The 17231-nt window shown below is 39.3% G+C and overlaps 1 protein-coding gene across 15 annotated transcripts in view; it reads left to right on the top strand.

Moving 5' to 3' along the window:
• Positions 1–17231, top strand: part of Dlg2 (discs large MAGUK scaffold protein 2) — a 1446492-nt gene that overhangs the window by 1134979 nt on the left and 294282 nt on the right. The window lies entirely within an intron of this gene.

Genomic DNA, 17231 nt, shown 5'->3' on the forward strand with positions numbered 1-17231 from the left:
GGATTTCAAGCAGAAGTGGTTGGTTACTCTCAAGGCTTTTATCCCACTATTGCACTAGTGAGCATGTGTTGCCAGGCCGGTCGTTATTGTAGGCCGAAAGCTTCACCGCTGTGCATGACTGTCGATCACTTTTCTCGTCCATGAATGTGCATAGCACTTTCCAGGACTAACAGTAGAAATGAAGCTATTTAACAGGCCATTACCTGTTTGATTTTCCATGTTCTAGGGCTGGAGTCTGTGATGTCTTCAGTAATAGTGTCTTACCATCAAGTTCTGGAGGTAACCAAAGCAATACCAGTGGGCTGCCATGTACCATAACGTAATGAAAGGGATCTATAAGAACTTACTCGTCAACAACTCCCAAAGAAGTCACCCGTTCAGGGCACTAGACTTTTTATCAGTTACCCTGTGGCGTCTAGTAGGGACATTGTTTTTCTGTAATAGAGTGACTCCATCCTCTCTCTCTCACGCGCACACACACACACACACACACACACACACACACACTGTGTGTGTGTTCAATATCTCCTACAGTAGTACCTTTCTATATGTCTTTTTCGAAAGGTCCTTAACATTATTTCTCTTCCCCCACCCTGCCTCATCTGCATTGCCTTCCGCTTTCCTCATCCAGCTTTAACCCTTGCTGGGCCCTTATTTCCTTTTAACCCTTTATACCAGTTCTGTCCCTCTCCTTTCTAAACACACCCCCAAGGCACCTTAGTCATTTCCTGAGGATGTTTACCTATGTAAGCATCAGTTCTTTTTTCGGGTGCAAATTAAAATGTTCAGCTTGTAGGGGAGTATATAAGATTAAACAATAAATAAATAAATAAATAAATAAATAAATAGACTATCTTAAACATAGTAGACTGTAAATAGGAAGTAGATATTGTCATGATTGCTTTATTTTCACCCCACCACTTGCTGCTATGATCACATAAGCCAATGAAAACAGAGGTTTTGTTTGTACCTTATTTATTGTAATCACTGTTTTATTTCTATATTCTGGAGAACGTTGGACACATATTAGAAATGTAGTAAATAGCGGTGGATAGGAGACTGATGAAATGACTAATTCCACCTCTATTTTATCCAGGCCTGCTTGAAGAGACAGGCACTCCTTTTACCCTCTATGGTAATTTATGTAATTTCAATATTCAAGTTAACACTAAAAGTTTATTTGAAGGATAGAGGCTCAAAATAAATGTCTGAAGTAATTTAAATTTTGAACATCTGTGTTGTGATTAAAAGACCTAATTGGAATCCAATGGTTTTTACCTTAATAATTAGTTTAAAGTCAATAGGTGGTAAAGAGTACTGAAAAACACATTCGGGAGAGTTCATGCCCTTCCCTTGAAATCTACTTTTGTCAGGTCAGTTTTGTCATTTGCTTCTTTGTTAACATTTTACTTGGCTCTACAAAGCTTCACCTCCAACCACTATTCCTCATCAAGAGCTCAAATGCAAGAAATTCAGTAAAGCTGGGCCTGCAGCTGAATCATGCGCATGCTGGTTAACGCCCCAACACAGTGAACGCTGTGCAGATGGACAGCAGCGACCCCTAGTGTCCGCTGAGCAAGCATGCGTCACTCTCGAGTGGTCAATCTCCTCAGTAAGCTGTGAAGGCTCTGATGGAAATGTGTGAAATATCCTTGAATGTAAACATTGGGAACACAGTGACTGTTCTAAGACATGTCATTGTAAAGGATGATTATTTCTCTATGCTTTTCAAGCTTTTCAATGCTCTTATTGGAGCCTTACAAAACATACTTTAACTTAACATATCCATTTCTAGTTTGTAATTCAGTGAGTGTCAGTGACTTTACCCAGTGGTATATCCATTACATAAACCAAGAAGATCTCTAGTCAGAATCCATAGGTCCATTTATAATTACTTTCTTTTCTCATACAGCACCAGGAAACAATCTAGTTTCTTTTTGTATCAAGAAATTGTGCCTTTTCTGAATCCTTTTTTAAATTTTTCTTTTGTCTCTGTTTTTTAGCTATTTGTGCACGACAGATTTTTACTGTATAGATCAAGCTTCCCTCACGTCTGTGATTCTCCTGCCTCATCGTCCCAAATCTATGGATCACAGACATAGGCTGGTAACCTTTGTGTTCTCTTAACATTCATTAATATGTTTTTAAGCCTGCACATGGCTTATGTATTATTTTATAATCACTGTGATAATATACCTAAGAAAATTCACCGTAAGGCCTTCCTTTTAGTTCGCAGTTTGATGGTGTAGTCCACCACAGTAAGGAAGGCATGGGGGGGAAGAGTGGCTGGCTGTGTGAACCCAATGGGAGATGTAACTGGCCATATTGCATCTTTAGCCTGGAAGTCAAGAGAAATGAACTCTGATATTTCCCCTGCTCTCCACTCTTTTCAGGCCAATGCACCTGCCCTTGGGTTAATATCACCCACATTTCTATGACATTTATCTTCCTCAACTAAACCTCTCCGGGAGCACCCTAATAGATGTGTTCAGTGATGGGACTTTTAGGTAATTCTAAACCTAGTCAGGTCGACAATGAAGATCATCCATCACAACTAGTTAGAGCAGGTGCTAAGAATATTTGTTTAAGAGGTCAAGCTACCTTCTTTCTTTCCTTTCTGTTTAACCTGAGCAAATAAAGATGATTCATCTTTCGCAAACGGTGTTGAAATGATATTTGACTGTAATGACAGCAAGCATCTCCATGTGGGCAGATTAGGGTTGTGTCATTTCATGCCCAGCTGCATTGATGACTCTCAGCCTTGTTTAATCAGCACCAACTGTGGACAGCAGCAAACCCTGTGATGCCCTGCTATGGCCCATTGCTTATCTCACTTATGTTCATAATTTTTATGGATTCCACTTCATTTCGATGTCTCCAATAAGACACAAGATTATTGGAGTAGAACAGAATCAATTTATTGTCATTTTCATATATTAAAACCTAGAGCATATTTTATTGCAAGATTAAAGTTTGGCATTGTATTCTCCAGTGGTAATGACTGGGTTTCTCTCTCATTTGGATAACTTTTGTGTCATGAAATTGAGGTCTGACAGAAAGTATATCTCAACTTCACCCTTTGACCACTGAATTCTACATATCAAAGATTCCTGCTGTATTTACTAGTTGATTTTAATAAATGAAATCCCGAATGGTGTTGCTTGACAAAACTGAACATAGTTGCCTTTGAATTCTGGTGAAAATAGGGTGGCAATCATTTTGGTGTTCAGATCAACAGAAAGGGGTTGTGCTAGGTATTCAGTGAGATGATAAAATGTGTAAGGTTTCAACCATGCCACCGAGACACTCACGAGCTAGTTTGAAAAACAGCTGCTTTTAAAAATGATGGTTTGCTGTTGTATAGAAATGCCTTGATGAAGATGTGTCTGGGTGCTGGGGAGTTAAGAAAGTTAGGGGAGCTTAGACGTTAGGGAAGTGCTCTCAAATCTGTTTATGCACGAGAAACACCCTGAAAGGTGAACAGCAACAGACTGGAAGCACAGACTTGGCCCCCAAACCCATGTTTGTCAAGTCTCCTACTGAAAGGGCCCAACAGCAAGTCAGCAGCGAGTACCCCGTGCTATGCCAAGCATGGCTAAGACGTTTTCAAAACACTTGAAAATGACTCTTGTTTACAAGTGACCTTAGCTGGGGAGTATTTCTGCCAGTGCATTGAGAAGAGAGAACTTAGCCGGGTGATGGTGATAATACCGTTAGTCACAGCACTCAGGAGCCAGAGACAAGAGGGTCTCTGCGAGTTCGAGGCCAGCCTGGTCTACAGAGCTAGTTCCAGGACACCCACAGTTGTCATACAGAGAAACAAAACAAAGCAAACAAACAATTAAAAAGACAGAACTTCCCAGATCCTAGGAGGTGCATGTACACTAGCGTTTCTCAACCTTCGTCACATCAAGCACATATAATGGACACGAACCAAAGAGCACTGGCAGTTAGATAAGCAGGGCACGGGCTGTAGATAGCCAAACCTTCCGCCTACTAGGATTTTTGTTCTCTTAAACTGACAGAGACTTTTGTAGCTCTTCACGAATCTCATGAAATGGAGCAAGCAAGACAGCTATTCTCTATTTTAAATATTTACCTTTGTCACATGTTCTCATTACCCGTGTCTCTGAGGAGTTGCGACTTACATGTAATTTCGTGGCTAAGTAGAGAAAAGTGAACAGTTGGGCTTCTATGCGTGTTAGCTTTTAGTACCACAATGACGGCTTCCTGGTGACCATTGCAGGAAATGTTCAACTATGGATATCAAATGAAAGATTTCCCTTTTCACTAAACTGCTGGAGCTTTTCCATGAGACTAATACCTATGGACTAATACATTTCACCAAGCCAAATAGCTCACATTTGTTCGGATGTTCCAGCTGTCTGCATGAAAAATCAATTTTAAAAAATTGCAGAATAAGGGCAGTTCTTCACTAAAATTAAAATCTAGCAAAATGATGGAAAGCAAAGTCTCCATTTATTTTGCCTTGACACCCACACTAGTTTGTCAGGGGGAGAGGTAATTTTTCCATTTGCCTATAGGAAAATTCTATTATGACTAGAAATGGTCAGACAGGCAGCCTCTGTATCATTCTCATTTGTTTTCTTTCATGCCTGTTTAACCCTTTTCTAGCTGTTTCAGATCTGAAAGCATGGGGGGGGGCTCTTTCTAAACTTCAAAGGGAACTTAATCATTTGTGACCCTATGCTCAACTGCAGAATAGAATGCAAATCCTACTGGTGTGTTTTTTTCCCCTGCTTCATATTTAAGCTCTTACAGGTCATTAGCAATTGTCGACCAAACTTCTCCTCTTCAAAGTAGCTCCCTATTGGTGTGGTTGGATCGCATCAGCTCCTGGCCACTTGATTTGTCTTCTGCCTTTTACTCACTCCTCACTAGTCTTTCTAGTTTGGCGCCCTCTTCTCATCGTTTAACATTGACTATCCTGTATCTGTCTCAGCTCCCAGTTCTCCATTTATCACAGATTTTCTAGGAACATTGATGGGCTCAAATTTACCGCTGTGTTGACTAAAAAAAATGTTGTGTTTTAGTTCAGAACTGTCTACTGAGAATAGACTACAATTTCCAACAATCTTAAGAGTTTTCTCTAACTTTCTGTTATCCAGGATCTCACATATACTGTGTGTTCAGCATTGATTAGATATGTTTATTCCCAAATCCGTCATTCTCATTTCCCTTTTTCAGTTTTAAGTGCCACTGTTGACCTGTTCATCCTAACTGGAAATAGAGCTATTGTCTTAGCCTTGTGAATAATTGTCAAATCCCGCAGATTCCATTTGCATGGTGTTTCTTAACTCTAGCCATGCTTTCCACTGGCTATTTCAGATCTAGAGCTCTAGTTTTATACATTACATTCTCAAATCATGTTGCCTCCCTTGAAGACACTCTCCATTTTCTGGCTCCCATTGTTCATACTTTATAAAATCTCCTTTAAATGTGTTACTTGAAATTCTCCCCATGAACCAGAGATATTTGGGGAGAAAAAAATCTATTGTCATCTACACTGAATAATCATGGGCTAGAAATGAGAATTTCAATTTTTGAGATGATCAAATATCTGATAAGGAAGGGAAGGGTGGGGAATCCTTAGTCCAAGACCACTGTCCCCCAACCCCATGCTCCTTCTGCCTCAGAGCTAGTCTCCAAGCTGCATCTAATAGTTCAGACAGGGAGAACATTCTCAGTTGTCTCTGTTCACCCCAAAGAAAAGCAATAAACCGAAGAAAATGAGGTAATCCATCCATCTATTGAACTTTAAGAGCACAGTGGAAAAGCCCACATTTCTCACTCCTGGACATTAGTTCTTTCCTTTTCTATACAACAGCTTTCCAGATGCTGTTAACAAATAAAAACCTACAATACGTGTTCTTGAAAAACACAATTGTTTCGTGTAATAGAAGAGATATCTCAGGTCATATCAATTAGCTTACTCACAATATATATAGATATATACATATACATTATATTAATAAATGGTATATTTTTATACTGTGTATGTTTTTTGTTTGTTTTGTTTTGGAGGTTTTTTGTTGGTGGTGATAGTGGTGGGTTGTTTTCTTGGTTATTTTTGTTTGGTTGGTTGGTTTTTGGGTTTTGATGTTGTTGTTTTATTTGCCGAGATAAGGTTTCTCTGTGTTCTTTTGGCTGCCCTGGAACTCACTCTATAGACCAGGCTGGCCTCAAGCTCACAGAGATTCACCTGCGATGGTGTGCACCACCATAACCTGGCTTCTATAAAAGCCCTAACTAAAATCTGTTTCCTTTGTGAAGTAGTAACATTTGTGAAACTAGCTAATATTGATTTAATCCATTATAAATTTAAGATTTTCTTTCATTTTTTTCTTATAAAAAATAGTTGTGGAAATCTGTGAGATTTCCTCTATCCATGTGCATGTGTTGGCACAATTTTATTGTGTTATTGTTGCTGCTGCTTTTTTCTGAGAAGGAGTCAGGATAATATAGAGAGAGAAAGAAGAGAGGGAGGAGAAGAAATGATGTAAATACAGTACTCACATATGAAAATCTCAAAAAAAATAGATTTTAGGAAAGAGCAAAAGAACAGCCTGTGTCAATGGGCGTTACGCTACTACTCATGATCTTGTATATGAGAACCACCAAGAAAAATGGCGTACGTGCATATAACCACAGACGGGGTAGGAAGAGGAGGACATGGTATGGTATGTCTTGCTATACCAAAACTCTACATTTTACTGCCAGTGTTTGAGGCTTTGAAACCAGTATTAACCCATTTAGATTACTGTATAGGACAAATTGATATTTGTCATTGTTGCTTTAATCAAAGAGTCCATCTTGGAGATTGGATGGTCATTTAAAGTACATTCTCTGGGTCTCCTGCTCCGTAACAATAGTAAGAAGGATCTTAGAATGGCCAGTGTTGTGCTGTCATCATGTTATCCTAAAGAAGAATATGACAAAGTCACAGTGGCACAAGTTGGAGAACCATGGTCCAGGAATTAATCTCCATTTGAACCTCAACCATGTTCTATCTTTAAAGCTTGGCTTTAAAGCTTAGCCCTTGTAAGTAAGACCCTAACATCTAAGTCCTTCAATTGTTTTTAAATATTTGGCATAACAAATTGAACTATAAGCCAGGAGTCTAGGCTCAGATTTTTTTTTCAAAAAATAATAATAATAACCTTAATCCATCACTGATGGCTTCCAGTTTGGGTTTCTTTAAATTTGCAGCAGAGTTTAAGGGTATTTTTCTCTCTTTCTTTCTTTCTTTCTCATCTCTCTGTGTCTCTTTGTCTCTCTGTTTCTCTCATCTCTCTGTCTCTATATCTATTTATCTATCTCTATCTCTTCATGTGTCTGTTCTCAGGAATTGAATCCAGGACTTTTTACATACTAAATAAGTTCTGGACCAATTAATTGCACTTTCACATATCAAAAAAAAAAAAAAAAAAAAAAAAAAAACTAAGTCTGTCCAGGTTAATAAACTTAGTGCCTTTAGGACAATAAATATTTTCAAGCATCATGTCTCACTTCTATAATATTTATGAATGGAAATGTGGCAGAAACATAAGAATTATACTTACCGTAGGAAATATTTGTCAGTAAGCGAAGAAATTTCTACTATATTTATTAAAAAGATGATTATTAAGAAAACAGTGGCAGTGGTCGCACACACTTTAATCCCAGTACTTGGTAGGCAGAGGCAAGCAGATCTCTGTGAGTTCAAGTCCAGTCTGACTACAAAGAGAAACCCTGCTCCCCCTTCCCCACCAAAAACAAACAAAACAAAACAGAACAGAAATCCATGGGAAACTTGGGAACTACTAAATTGGATGCAGATCAGTGGTGGTTTGTCACAACATCCAGCTGCTACTGGAATCAATGGGTTAAATCATACACATATGTGGTTTTTTTTGTTGTTGTTTGTTTTTTCTTGCACTCATTGATAATAGAAAACTACGTGAAAGATTGAACTTTCATTAACAGCCACCACATCCTAACTGGCTTATGCATGTCAACTGAACTGAAAAAAATCAACACTGATGTATTTGACATAGCATATTGAATTTCTAAAGTTTCGGTGTACAGGGGCACAAGGATTTGATTTTTAATATTTGATGTAAAAATTGTGACAGATGTTAGGTTGACCCTAAACTTAAAAATACAGTTTGGCACATTTAAGTCTGTTATCTTGGGCACCACTGACAGAAAGAGGAGACCCAGATGGAAGGAAATGTGCATCTTCCGGCAATTTTCCTTTATCTGAATGTCTGGAGTTCTGAGCTCATTTCTAGACTCTGAGACTTAAATAGAAATCAGAGGGGAAATGTAAGCATTGTAAATAATGCTTAAATTATTTAAAACAACTAGGAATCTTGGGACCATCAGATAAAGAAGGAACAAAATATGGTAGGATATTTATTTGTAGAAGCAGATGATGCAAAGATTGTCTGAGCCATAAGTCATCCAATGACTGCTGTGGACAAACAAGCACCCCTAATAGATCCTTTTAGAAATTACAGCTGGCTTACTGTGGATCATATTTCCCACATGTGTAATGAGGACACCTGACTGGCCTTGTACATTCTCACCGTTTTAACCGTGCATGTATCTTCCTTTCTTAATACACTCATCTTGGTTCGGTTAACAGCTCCATGATCCTCACATTCAGTATGAGAACAGCAAATTTCATTCTTCTTTCTCTGAACTTTAGTCATGAACATGAAAGTCTCTTTTTTCCATTTTTTTTATTTCTTTAATTAATTTATTTTTATTAATTACAGTTTGTTCACTATGTATCCCAGCTGTAGCATCCTTCCCTATCCCCTCCCTTCCTCATCTCCTCCCATGCCCTTCCCCAAGTCCACTGATAGGGGAGATCCTTCTCCCCTTCCCTCTGACCCTAGCCTATCAGGTCTCATCAGGACGATGAGAAGATGATTGCATCTTCTTCCTCTGTTGCCTGGTAAGGCTGTACACACACCCTCAGAGGGAGGAGATCAAAGAGCCAGCCACTGAGTTCATGTCAGAATAAGCCCCTGCTCCCCTTACTAGGGAACCCACTTGGACACTGAGCTGCCATAGGCTGCAACATGAAAGTCTTATTTGAAAGTTCTAGAAGGCAACACAACCACTCCAATACCCTGAAAATAATAATCTTCTTCTATCTAGGAAAATTTATCTTTCAAAAGAAAAAAAATGTCCTCTTACCCAGGCTACCCAAATAAGGTCTGTAGATCAGAGAAACTTCACCAAAAGGCATATTTTTTCCACTGCAGGGGATGTAGTTAGTGCAGCCATTATAGAAAACAGTATGAAAGTAACTAAAATAAATAAGATAAACTACATCAAAGTCCACAGTTTCGCTGTCAGCTCTAAACACCAAGGAAACAAAACCAGCATGTTGAAGAAAGATGTGCCCTCCTGTCCTCACTGACATAATTCATGGTAGCCAGCATATGGAATATATGCAAAGTAAAATACTATCAATCCGTTAAAAAATATGAGATCCTGTTATTTGGCACAGCAGGGATAGATCTGTAGTAGGTCATTTTAAATAAAACGTGCCAAGCACAGGAAGACAAATGCCACATGACCTCGCTCATATGTGGAATCTAAAAAGGGTGATACCGTAAAAGCTGAAAATAGAAAGGGGTTCCCAGAGACAAAGTAGGCAGTGGGAAAAGGCTGATCAATGGATACAGTGTTAGGAGTTAGGTATTCTGTGATACAATCAGGTGAAAATATTAATAGAAAGTTATATATCAAGATACTCAGAAGATGTATTAATGTGCTCACCATACAGGAATGACAAATGTTTAAGGTGGTAATTATGATAATTATTCTGATTTGATCACTAGTGTACATTAATAAAACATCATATTGTACCACATAAAACCATGTAAACATTTGTCTGACAAAACCTAAATTTATTTTAAAACGTTTATTGCCTTCTACATAACTCCCTCAAGTCTACTATTAGACAATTTTAGTTGTGTTAAATAAATGCATTCACTTTTCTTAATATGTGCTTGAGTACTTATTTTTCTCCATCATGGTACCCTTCTATTTTCTTAGACTACCACTTGTTTCCATTGTGCACATGTCTTTCTGAATTATAAATATCACCAACTTTGCCCTCCCCATTTATCAACCTTCAAGGACCTTCCATCGCTAGTCAAGTCTAAAACACTTGCTAAGGTGTCGCCCTCACTGTCTGCCCCGTCACCTTCCTTCCCTCGGCCAAGCCAATATGGTCAAGCTTCCCAGAGCACACTAGCTGCTTGAGAAGCCAGGACTTCTCATTTCTCAGAGTAGCTTCTTCCCCCTCTCTACTTTCATTCAGTTATTCATTATTTTAAGGGCAACTTAGGTCCTGTGAGATTCATTGAGAAATGTTAGCCTTGTGGAATAGACAAATAGCTTATTTGACCATCATCTTTTTATTATCTGATATTTGCTGAAGCTAATATTGATGAATCAAAGACTCATCCCAAACATCCTAATATATCTCTGGTATTTAATATCTACCCAATTAACATTTGTTTAATATAATTCAAATCTATAGATAGTTGGACAGAAAAATATTTGTCAAATCTCAATGGAAAAATACAAGAGGGAATACCCAGTTTTGTGAAATAAAAGGGTGATGTTTTCATTATATTTATGTGAAATACTAGTTGGATTCTTTTTAAGAATATTTGGCAACTTAATATATACTCAGAAACACAGACAAAAGGAAAGTAAAAAATGAGAGAAAATATTGAGACATCAAATGTATGCAGTTAACTATGACAGGGAAGATGAAAGTTCTTTAGAAATGTAAGTGAAGAAATCAACAATATTGAATATATATCAGGAGGTATTATAATGCTGAATGAAACAGCACAATTCAGCTAAGATTACTGTTACTATTTCATTAATGAAGGAAATAATGTGTGCTAGGCCTGGTAGCACAAAGCCTGGAATTCTAGCTAATTGGGAGACTAGGACAGGAGATGGCTAGCTCAAGACCTGTTCGGCCTCACAGAGTGACTTCCAGGAGAGTCTGAGCCATAATATAACAGTGCTCAAAATATAAAAACATGAGGGAGGGGCTCTCTTGACATAGGTCAGTTATAGAACAATTTGAGTGCCATACAGGAGGCCCTAGGATCACTTCTATCAGATCAAAAAATATTTCATGTTCTTCAAAATAATGCACTTGAATATTAGAAAATGTTGGAAAGACCCTGCCTGACATTGGGACTGTCTCTTTCGGAGAAGGAAATCAGATATCTAACCACCAGGTAGGTCCTTCAAGTTCTGTGCGGAATAAAACAATTTCAATTCAGGTACTTTTTTAAAAAGGAAAGGAAAAAGAACAGGGGCCAATGAGATGGCTCAGCGGTTAAGAGCACTGGCTGCTCTTCCAGAGGTACTGAGTTCAATTCCCAAGAACCACATGGTGACTCATAACCATCTATAAGGGCTCTGATGCCCTCTTTTGGCACATAGGTGTACATGCAGACAAAGCACTTACATGTTTTAAAAAAAAGGAGGTGGGACCTGAAAAGATGGCTCAGCTGTTAAGAGAGCCAATTGTTCTTGCAGAGAACCTGGGTTCTATTCCCAGCTCACAGCTGTCTGTACCTCCAGGAACTGACAACCCCACCCAGACAGGCAGGCAGGCAAAACGCCAATGCACATAAAATAAAGGTAAAATTTTAAAAACAGAGAACACTAGCAATAGGAGTGCATTTCTTAGTATCCTTCAAGTGCCATTTTCTTAAGCAACAGCTGAGGATTCTCACTTGGAAAGTCAGAATTCTTAGAAAATAGACTCCGTGGTGAACGCTTTGGCTCAATGTTGTTCAGAGATGGCATGATTTATGATTTAGATAGATGACGGGGCTGCCACCCTTCTCTGGGTCTTAAAATGTATTGACAAAGGCAGGTAATATAGCTCAGTGACAGAGCACTTGCCTAGCATGTGGATTCAAAGAAATGTCTTAGCAAGATTTTCCCTGTGGTCACCAGATTTGATGCCTCAGCCCCTACACTCTAGTATAGTGCTGAGGCCATGAGCTGATGGAGGGCCTTCTTCCTCAAGATCAGTGTTGTGAGGTGATGGAGGGCCTTCCTCATGCTCATCCTTCCCCTCCATTGCTATTCAAAGTCTCCTCAGTATCTAGAACTTTCTGCAAAGGTGCTATGGGCAGAACATTTAAATCATTTTTTTTTCAAGGGATGAGCCCAAACATTATTTTGGAAAGCAATGGGATATCAAATTTGGGTGTACACGTTGAAAAGATGATCTGTTTTTTTATAAAAATATTACCATTGCTTAAAATCTTTTCGGCACTTCGTATCATAATATGCCAGGGCCTCAGAGTGGACTAGCCACACAGCTTTGAGTGTGTCTTCCTCTAAGACAGTATGGCAAACACTGGAATCAGACAATCTGGCTTACATTTAGCCATCAGCCATCTGGAAGATATAAGACTTAATTGACTTTCTGTCAAGAATAGATAGGATACCTGATTCTCAAGGTCACTGCTAGTTTTAAGAAGATGGGGTTTCCAAGGAAGTGGAGCTTAGTTATGGCGTTCATCCCTCAGAGAGACACTGATGAAGTGTCTTTCCTGTGTCAGCACTGGGCTGAGACGGAGTAGAGCGTAAGCACAGCGCCCTGCTCTGAAAGCACGTAAGACCTCGCAGGAGGACAGAGATGTGAACACGCCATGGTGAGCTTTCACTTTGGTGCTGCTCTGGCTGTGTGGACAAGATGGATGCCAGGGCGAGTACTATGTTACCTGTGCTGAAGGACTGGAAAGCTTGTCACGTGCTTCTTCACCAAAAACATGCTTGCCTAGGAAAGGGGTAGCTACGGAGAAGATGGCAGCAATCTGTGATGAAACACCTCTACCTTCTAAACTCTCCAATGTTGAAAAGCTCTAAATATCACCATTATCTTTTGTCTTAATTTTTTTTTCTTACAGTTCTCAGTTTTCCATCTTTCTAACCTCATTGCCTGAGGAGGTGAAAAGGCCAGGCTGCGTTACCTGTAATTTCTCAGTAGTAAGAGCACCCACTATGTGTATCCAGTCTTGGAGGGAATGCTATCGATTTGATCCCAAGAGGAAGATGTTCTGTGTTTTAAAGATACTAATTACCCCTGTCAAACATTATCTCACTGTACGTGCACCCCAGATACACACTGGACCAGTACCCCTCCACACTGTATCAGCATTCCCTACACACTCTGTACAATACCCCCTGCACACTCGCCACACAGGGTACCCCTACACACAGTACAAGTACCCCCATAAACAGTGTACAAGTACCCCCTACACATACTATACAAACACCCCCACACACCATACACACACTAAACAGATACTCCCTATGTACCGTGTGCATAAGTCCCCCCTGCACATATGGTACTGTCTGTAAACAGAAAAATCCCATCCTAACTGGAGGTCTTGACTATCTGTTAGTTCACTGTATTTGTCTTCCTAAAGTAAAATAATCATTTCCTGTTGTGAAAGGATCTGTTTGTTTCACGTTTACACTCTACCAAGAACTGGCTGACCCTGCCTGTGTAAATGTCAAAGGAATTCATTTCTCTGAGCACTCTCCTGTCCTAGTGCATGTTATATCACTAAACCTGTAAACACAGTATTAATGAGATGAGTGGATTCAGGATAGAAAAAAAAAAAAAAGGTCATGCAGAGGCGGTTGCAGAGTGAAACTACTGGTTATTTCTTTGTTTTAAGTATGTGGGCTGGGCCAATAATGGCAAAGTCATCAGGGATCCCAGTTATCCATTAATCATGATTAGTAAGCCATATTGATCTTTACCCATGAACTATTGGTGTTTTCTAGTCAACTAGAGGATAAATTATAAAGGACTGTACAGTTGACACAAGAGAAATAAAATCACAAACACATAGGAACAAATTTTATGCCAGGCAGCAGTTACCTGTCATTTCTTAGTCATAGGCACACCCACTGTGTATGGCCAGTCTTAGAGTATTGACTTTGTGGGATCTGGTCTTCTCATTGATTCAGTGGCCTGCTCTTTGATCATCACCTCCTGAGTGGGGGAGCAGCCTTGGCAGGCTACAGAGGAAGACAATGCAGTCACTCTTGATGAGACCTGATAGGCTAGGGAGGGGGGGGAGGAGGACCTCCCCTATCAGTGGACTGGGGGAGGGGCATGGGTAGAGATGGGGGAGGGTGGGATGGAGAGGGTACGAGGGATGGGGCTACAGTTGGGATCCAAAGTGAAAAACCTATAATTAATTTTTTTAAATATTTTAAAAAAAGAACCATTCATGGTAACTCTGAGTGTCACTTTCCATCTATTACATTTTTTTTATATTTGAGTGCCTTTATTTTTTTATTAATTACACTTTATTCACTTTGTATCCCCCCATAAGCCCCTCCCTTCACCCCTCCCGATCCCACCCTCCCTCCTCCTTCTTCACGCATGCCCCTCCCCAAGGCCACTGATAGGGGAGGTCCTCTTCTCCTTCCTTTTGATCTTAGTCTATCAGATCACATCAGGAGTGGCTGCATTGTCATCTTCTGTGGCCTGGTAAGGCTGCTCCCCCCTCAGGGGGAGGTGATCAAAGAGCAGGACAATCAGATTATGTCAGAGGCAGTCCCTCTTCCCATTACTATGGAACCCACTTGGACACTGAACTATCATGTGCTACATCTGTGCAGGGGTTCTAGGTTATCTCCATGAATAGTCCTTGGTTGGAGTATGAGTCTCTGGGAAGTTCCCTGTGTTCAAAATTTCTGGTTCTGTTGCTCTCCTTGTGGGGTTCCCATCCTCTCCAGCTCTTACTATTTCCCACTTCTTACATAAGATTCCATGCACTCTGCCCAACAGTTGGCCATAAGTCTCAGCGTCTATACATCTACACAATGGAGTATTACTCTGCAATGAAAAATAAGGAAATCATGAAATTTGCAGGTAAATGATGGGACCTGGAAAGGATCATCCTGAGTGAGCTGTCCCAGAAACAGAAAGACACACACGGTATATACTCACTCATATAGACATATAACATAGGATAAACCTACTAAAATTTGTACACCTAAAGAAACTAATCAAGAGAGAAGACCTTGACTAAAACGCTCAATCCCCATCCTGAAAGGCAAAGAGGATGGACATCAGAAGAAGAAAGCAGGAAACAACCTAGAAACCTGCCACAGAGGGCCTCTGAAAGGCTCTGCCCTGCAGACCATCTATTACATTTTTATCAGTGCTAAAACTTATGAAGTCAGGGGGCTGGCGAAAAGGCTCAGTGTGACATCAGGGGCTCATGAGGAGACTGTACAGGAGACTGGAGGGAAGGCTGAGTGGAAAAGGTGTTGACTAACAACTAAGAGTTTGACCTCCCAGAATCCACATGGTGGAAAGAGAGAGCCAACTCGGGTTGTTTCCTGAGCTCGGTGTGTGTGCTGTGACACACACACAAATGCACACAGCTAGATAAATTGATCTTTTTCATTACAAAGTGGTTCTAAGGTTGAGGTGAATCTTACACAGACATATCCTGGAATGAGCCTCCTAATAGGTTATTCAATCCCAAAAGGTCTTCTGTAAACATGTACACATATGGGTAACTCTAAATAGAATCAGCAAACAGATATATACGTATGTATGTATGTATATATGTGTGTGTGTGTATGTATAGAAAGAAACATATGATCTGAATAGTATATGATAATATGTATGAGGAAGCTAGTAACTGTTTGCATTTGAAGTAATTCATCTAAAGTAAATTGTAACATGAGAAAAAGTAAACAGAATGGTCATTGTAGCACTGTTTATAATATTAAAATAATAGAAATATTCTAATTATCCAACTACAAGAATGGCTAAATGAACTATAATGAACTGGAAGTAATAGTATATCAACCTAAAACAATAGATATTACCAAAAATGCTTCAATTATATAATGAAATGAAGTCATTTGTGTGTGTTCTGTGCATGTATAAAATTACGTAGTGTATATGGATGTGTAAGGAGGTGGTAAAAATGGAACCCACACACAGTAAAAGACCACATTCGGTCAGATACAGTTTTGCTGTTAGATTATTGTTGTACCTTTCTCCAGACGAAAAGTTCTCCATCTCTTTAATTAATGTGACTCTAGAATTGGTCTAAATGGCAGTTCAGACACAGGTCAACTAGATGACGAGATGACCTTGAGCGAGCTCAAGGTTTAACTTTCCCCTCAACTTTCCTAATGACTAAACAGATTCCAGCACATAGATTTGACAGAAACAAAGGACATAAGCATATAAAACATTTATTTGCGGGGTTAAATGACCATTGACGCTATGTTGATTTAAATTGCTTACATACTAAAATCAGTCTTTCTATGTGAAACCAAAACAAGATAATAAATCACATCAAATTCCAAGACTGATATTCAACTGGAAACTCAATTTTTTAAGATTTAATCAAACACCTGAATCCTTACTAATTAAACTTACCAATAAATGTTGCATAGTTGAACTAATAAGCTATTCTAGCTTGTAGATTGCTCTTCGTACAATATTTTGTTTAAAAAGAATATTCTGCAGCTTGAAAGGTACATTGCTTCCTTTTTAAGTCCCCTGAGTCCAGTGAGTGCTGCCTACAAATGTGTAAGTGAAGGGCAGACCTCACTAGTTTTTCAGGAGTCACACCCCCGAGGAAAAATGCCACTCCCTAACCCAGCAGGCACCCATTGTCATTAGCTTCTCAGCTAGGAGTGGTGGAGCTTCATGAGCCCTTCCCCCATCCATGCTAGGATTTGGGCTCTCATGATCTGGGGTAGGCCTTATGCATGCAGCCACAGTCACTATGAGTTCCTATGTGCAATGGCTCTGTCATGTCAGGTAAATACTGTTTCACCACAGATGTCTGCTGCCTCTGACATTTATGAAAATTTCAGACAATATAAAAACACAAATGACATACTCAGATTTATGCTTTATGCTCTGTGTCATATTTAGGGGCTATTTAAGGCTTACTCCAGAATAACTCATGTTGAACCCCAATTACAAGGGAAACTAACCCATTATATAGAAGAGTATTTTTTTTTAATCTGGTGTATGTTTCTACTTAATCATTAGCAATTTAGTTTCTTATATCTTTCAAAATGTTATTTTCTTGACAGTAAGACTTATTCAAATATGCAAAAGTATTTTTCATAAATGTTCTATTCTTATTTTGTTTTTTTTC

Source organism: Psammomys obesus, unplaced genomic scaffold (assembly GCF_907164565.1).
Source record: "Psammomys obesus unplaced genomic scaffold, mPsaObe1.curated_primary_1811, whole genome shotgun sequence".
In the NCBI taxonomy this organism is placed as follows: Eukaryota; Metazoa; Chordata; class Mammalia; order Rodentia; family Muridae; genus Psammomys; species Psammomys obesus.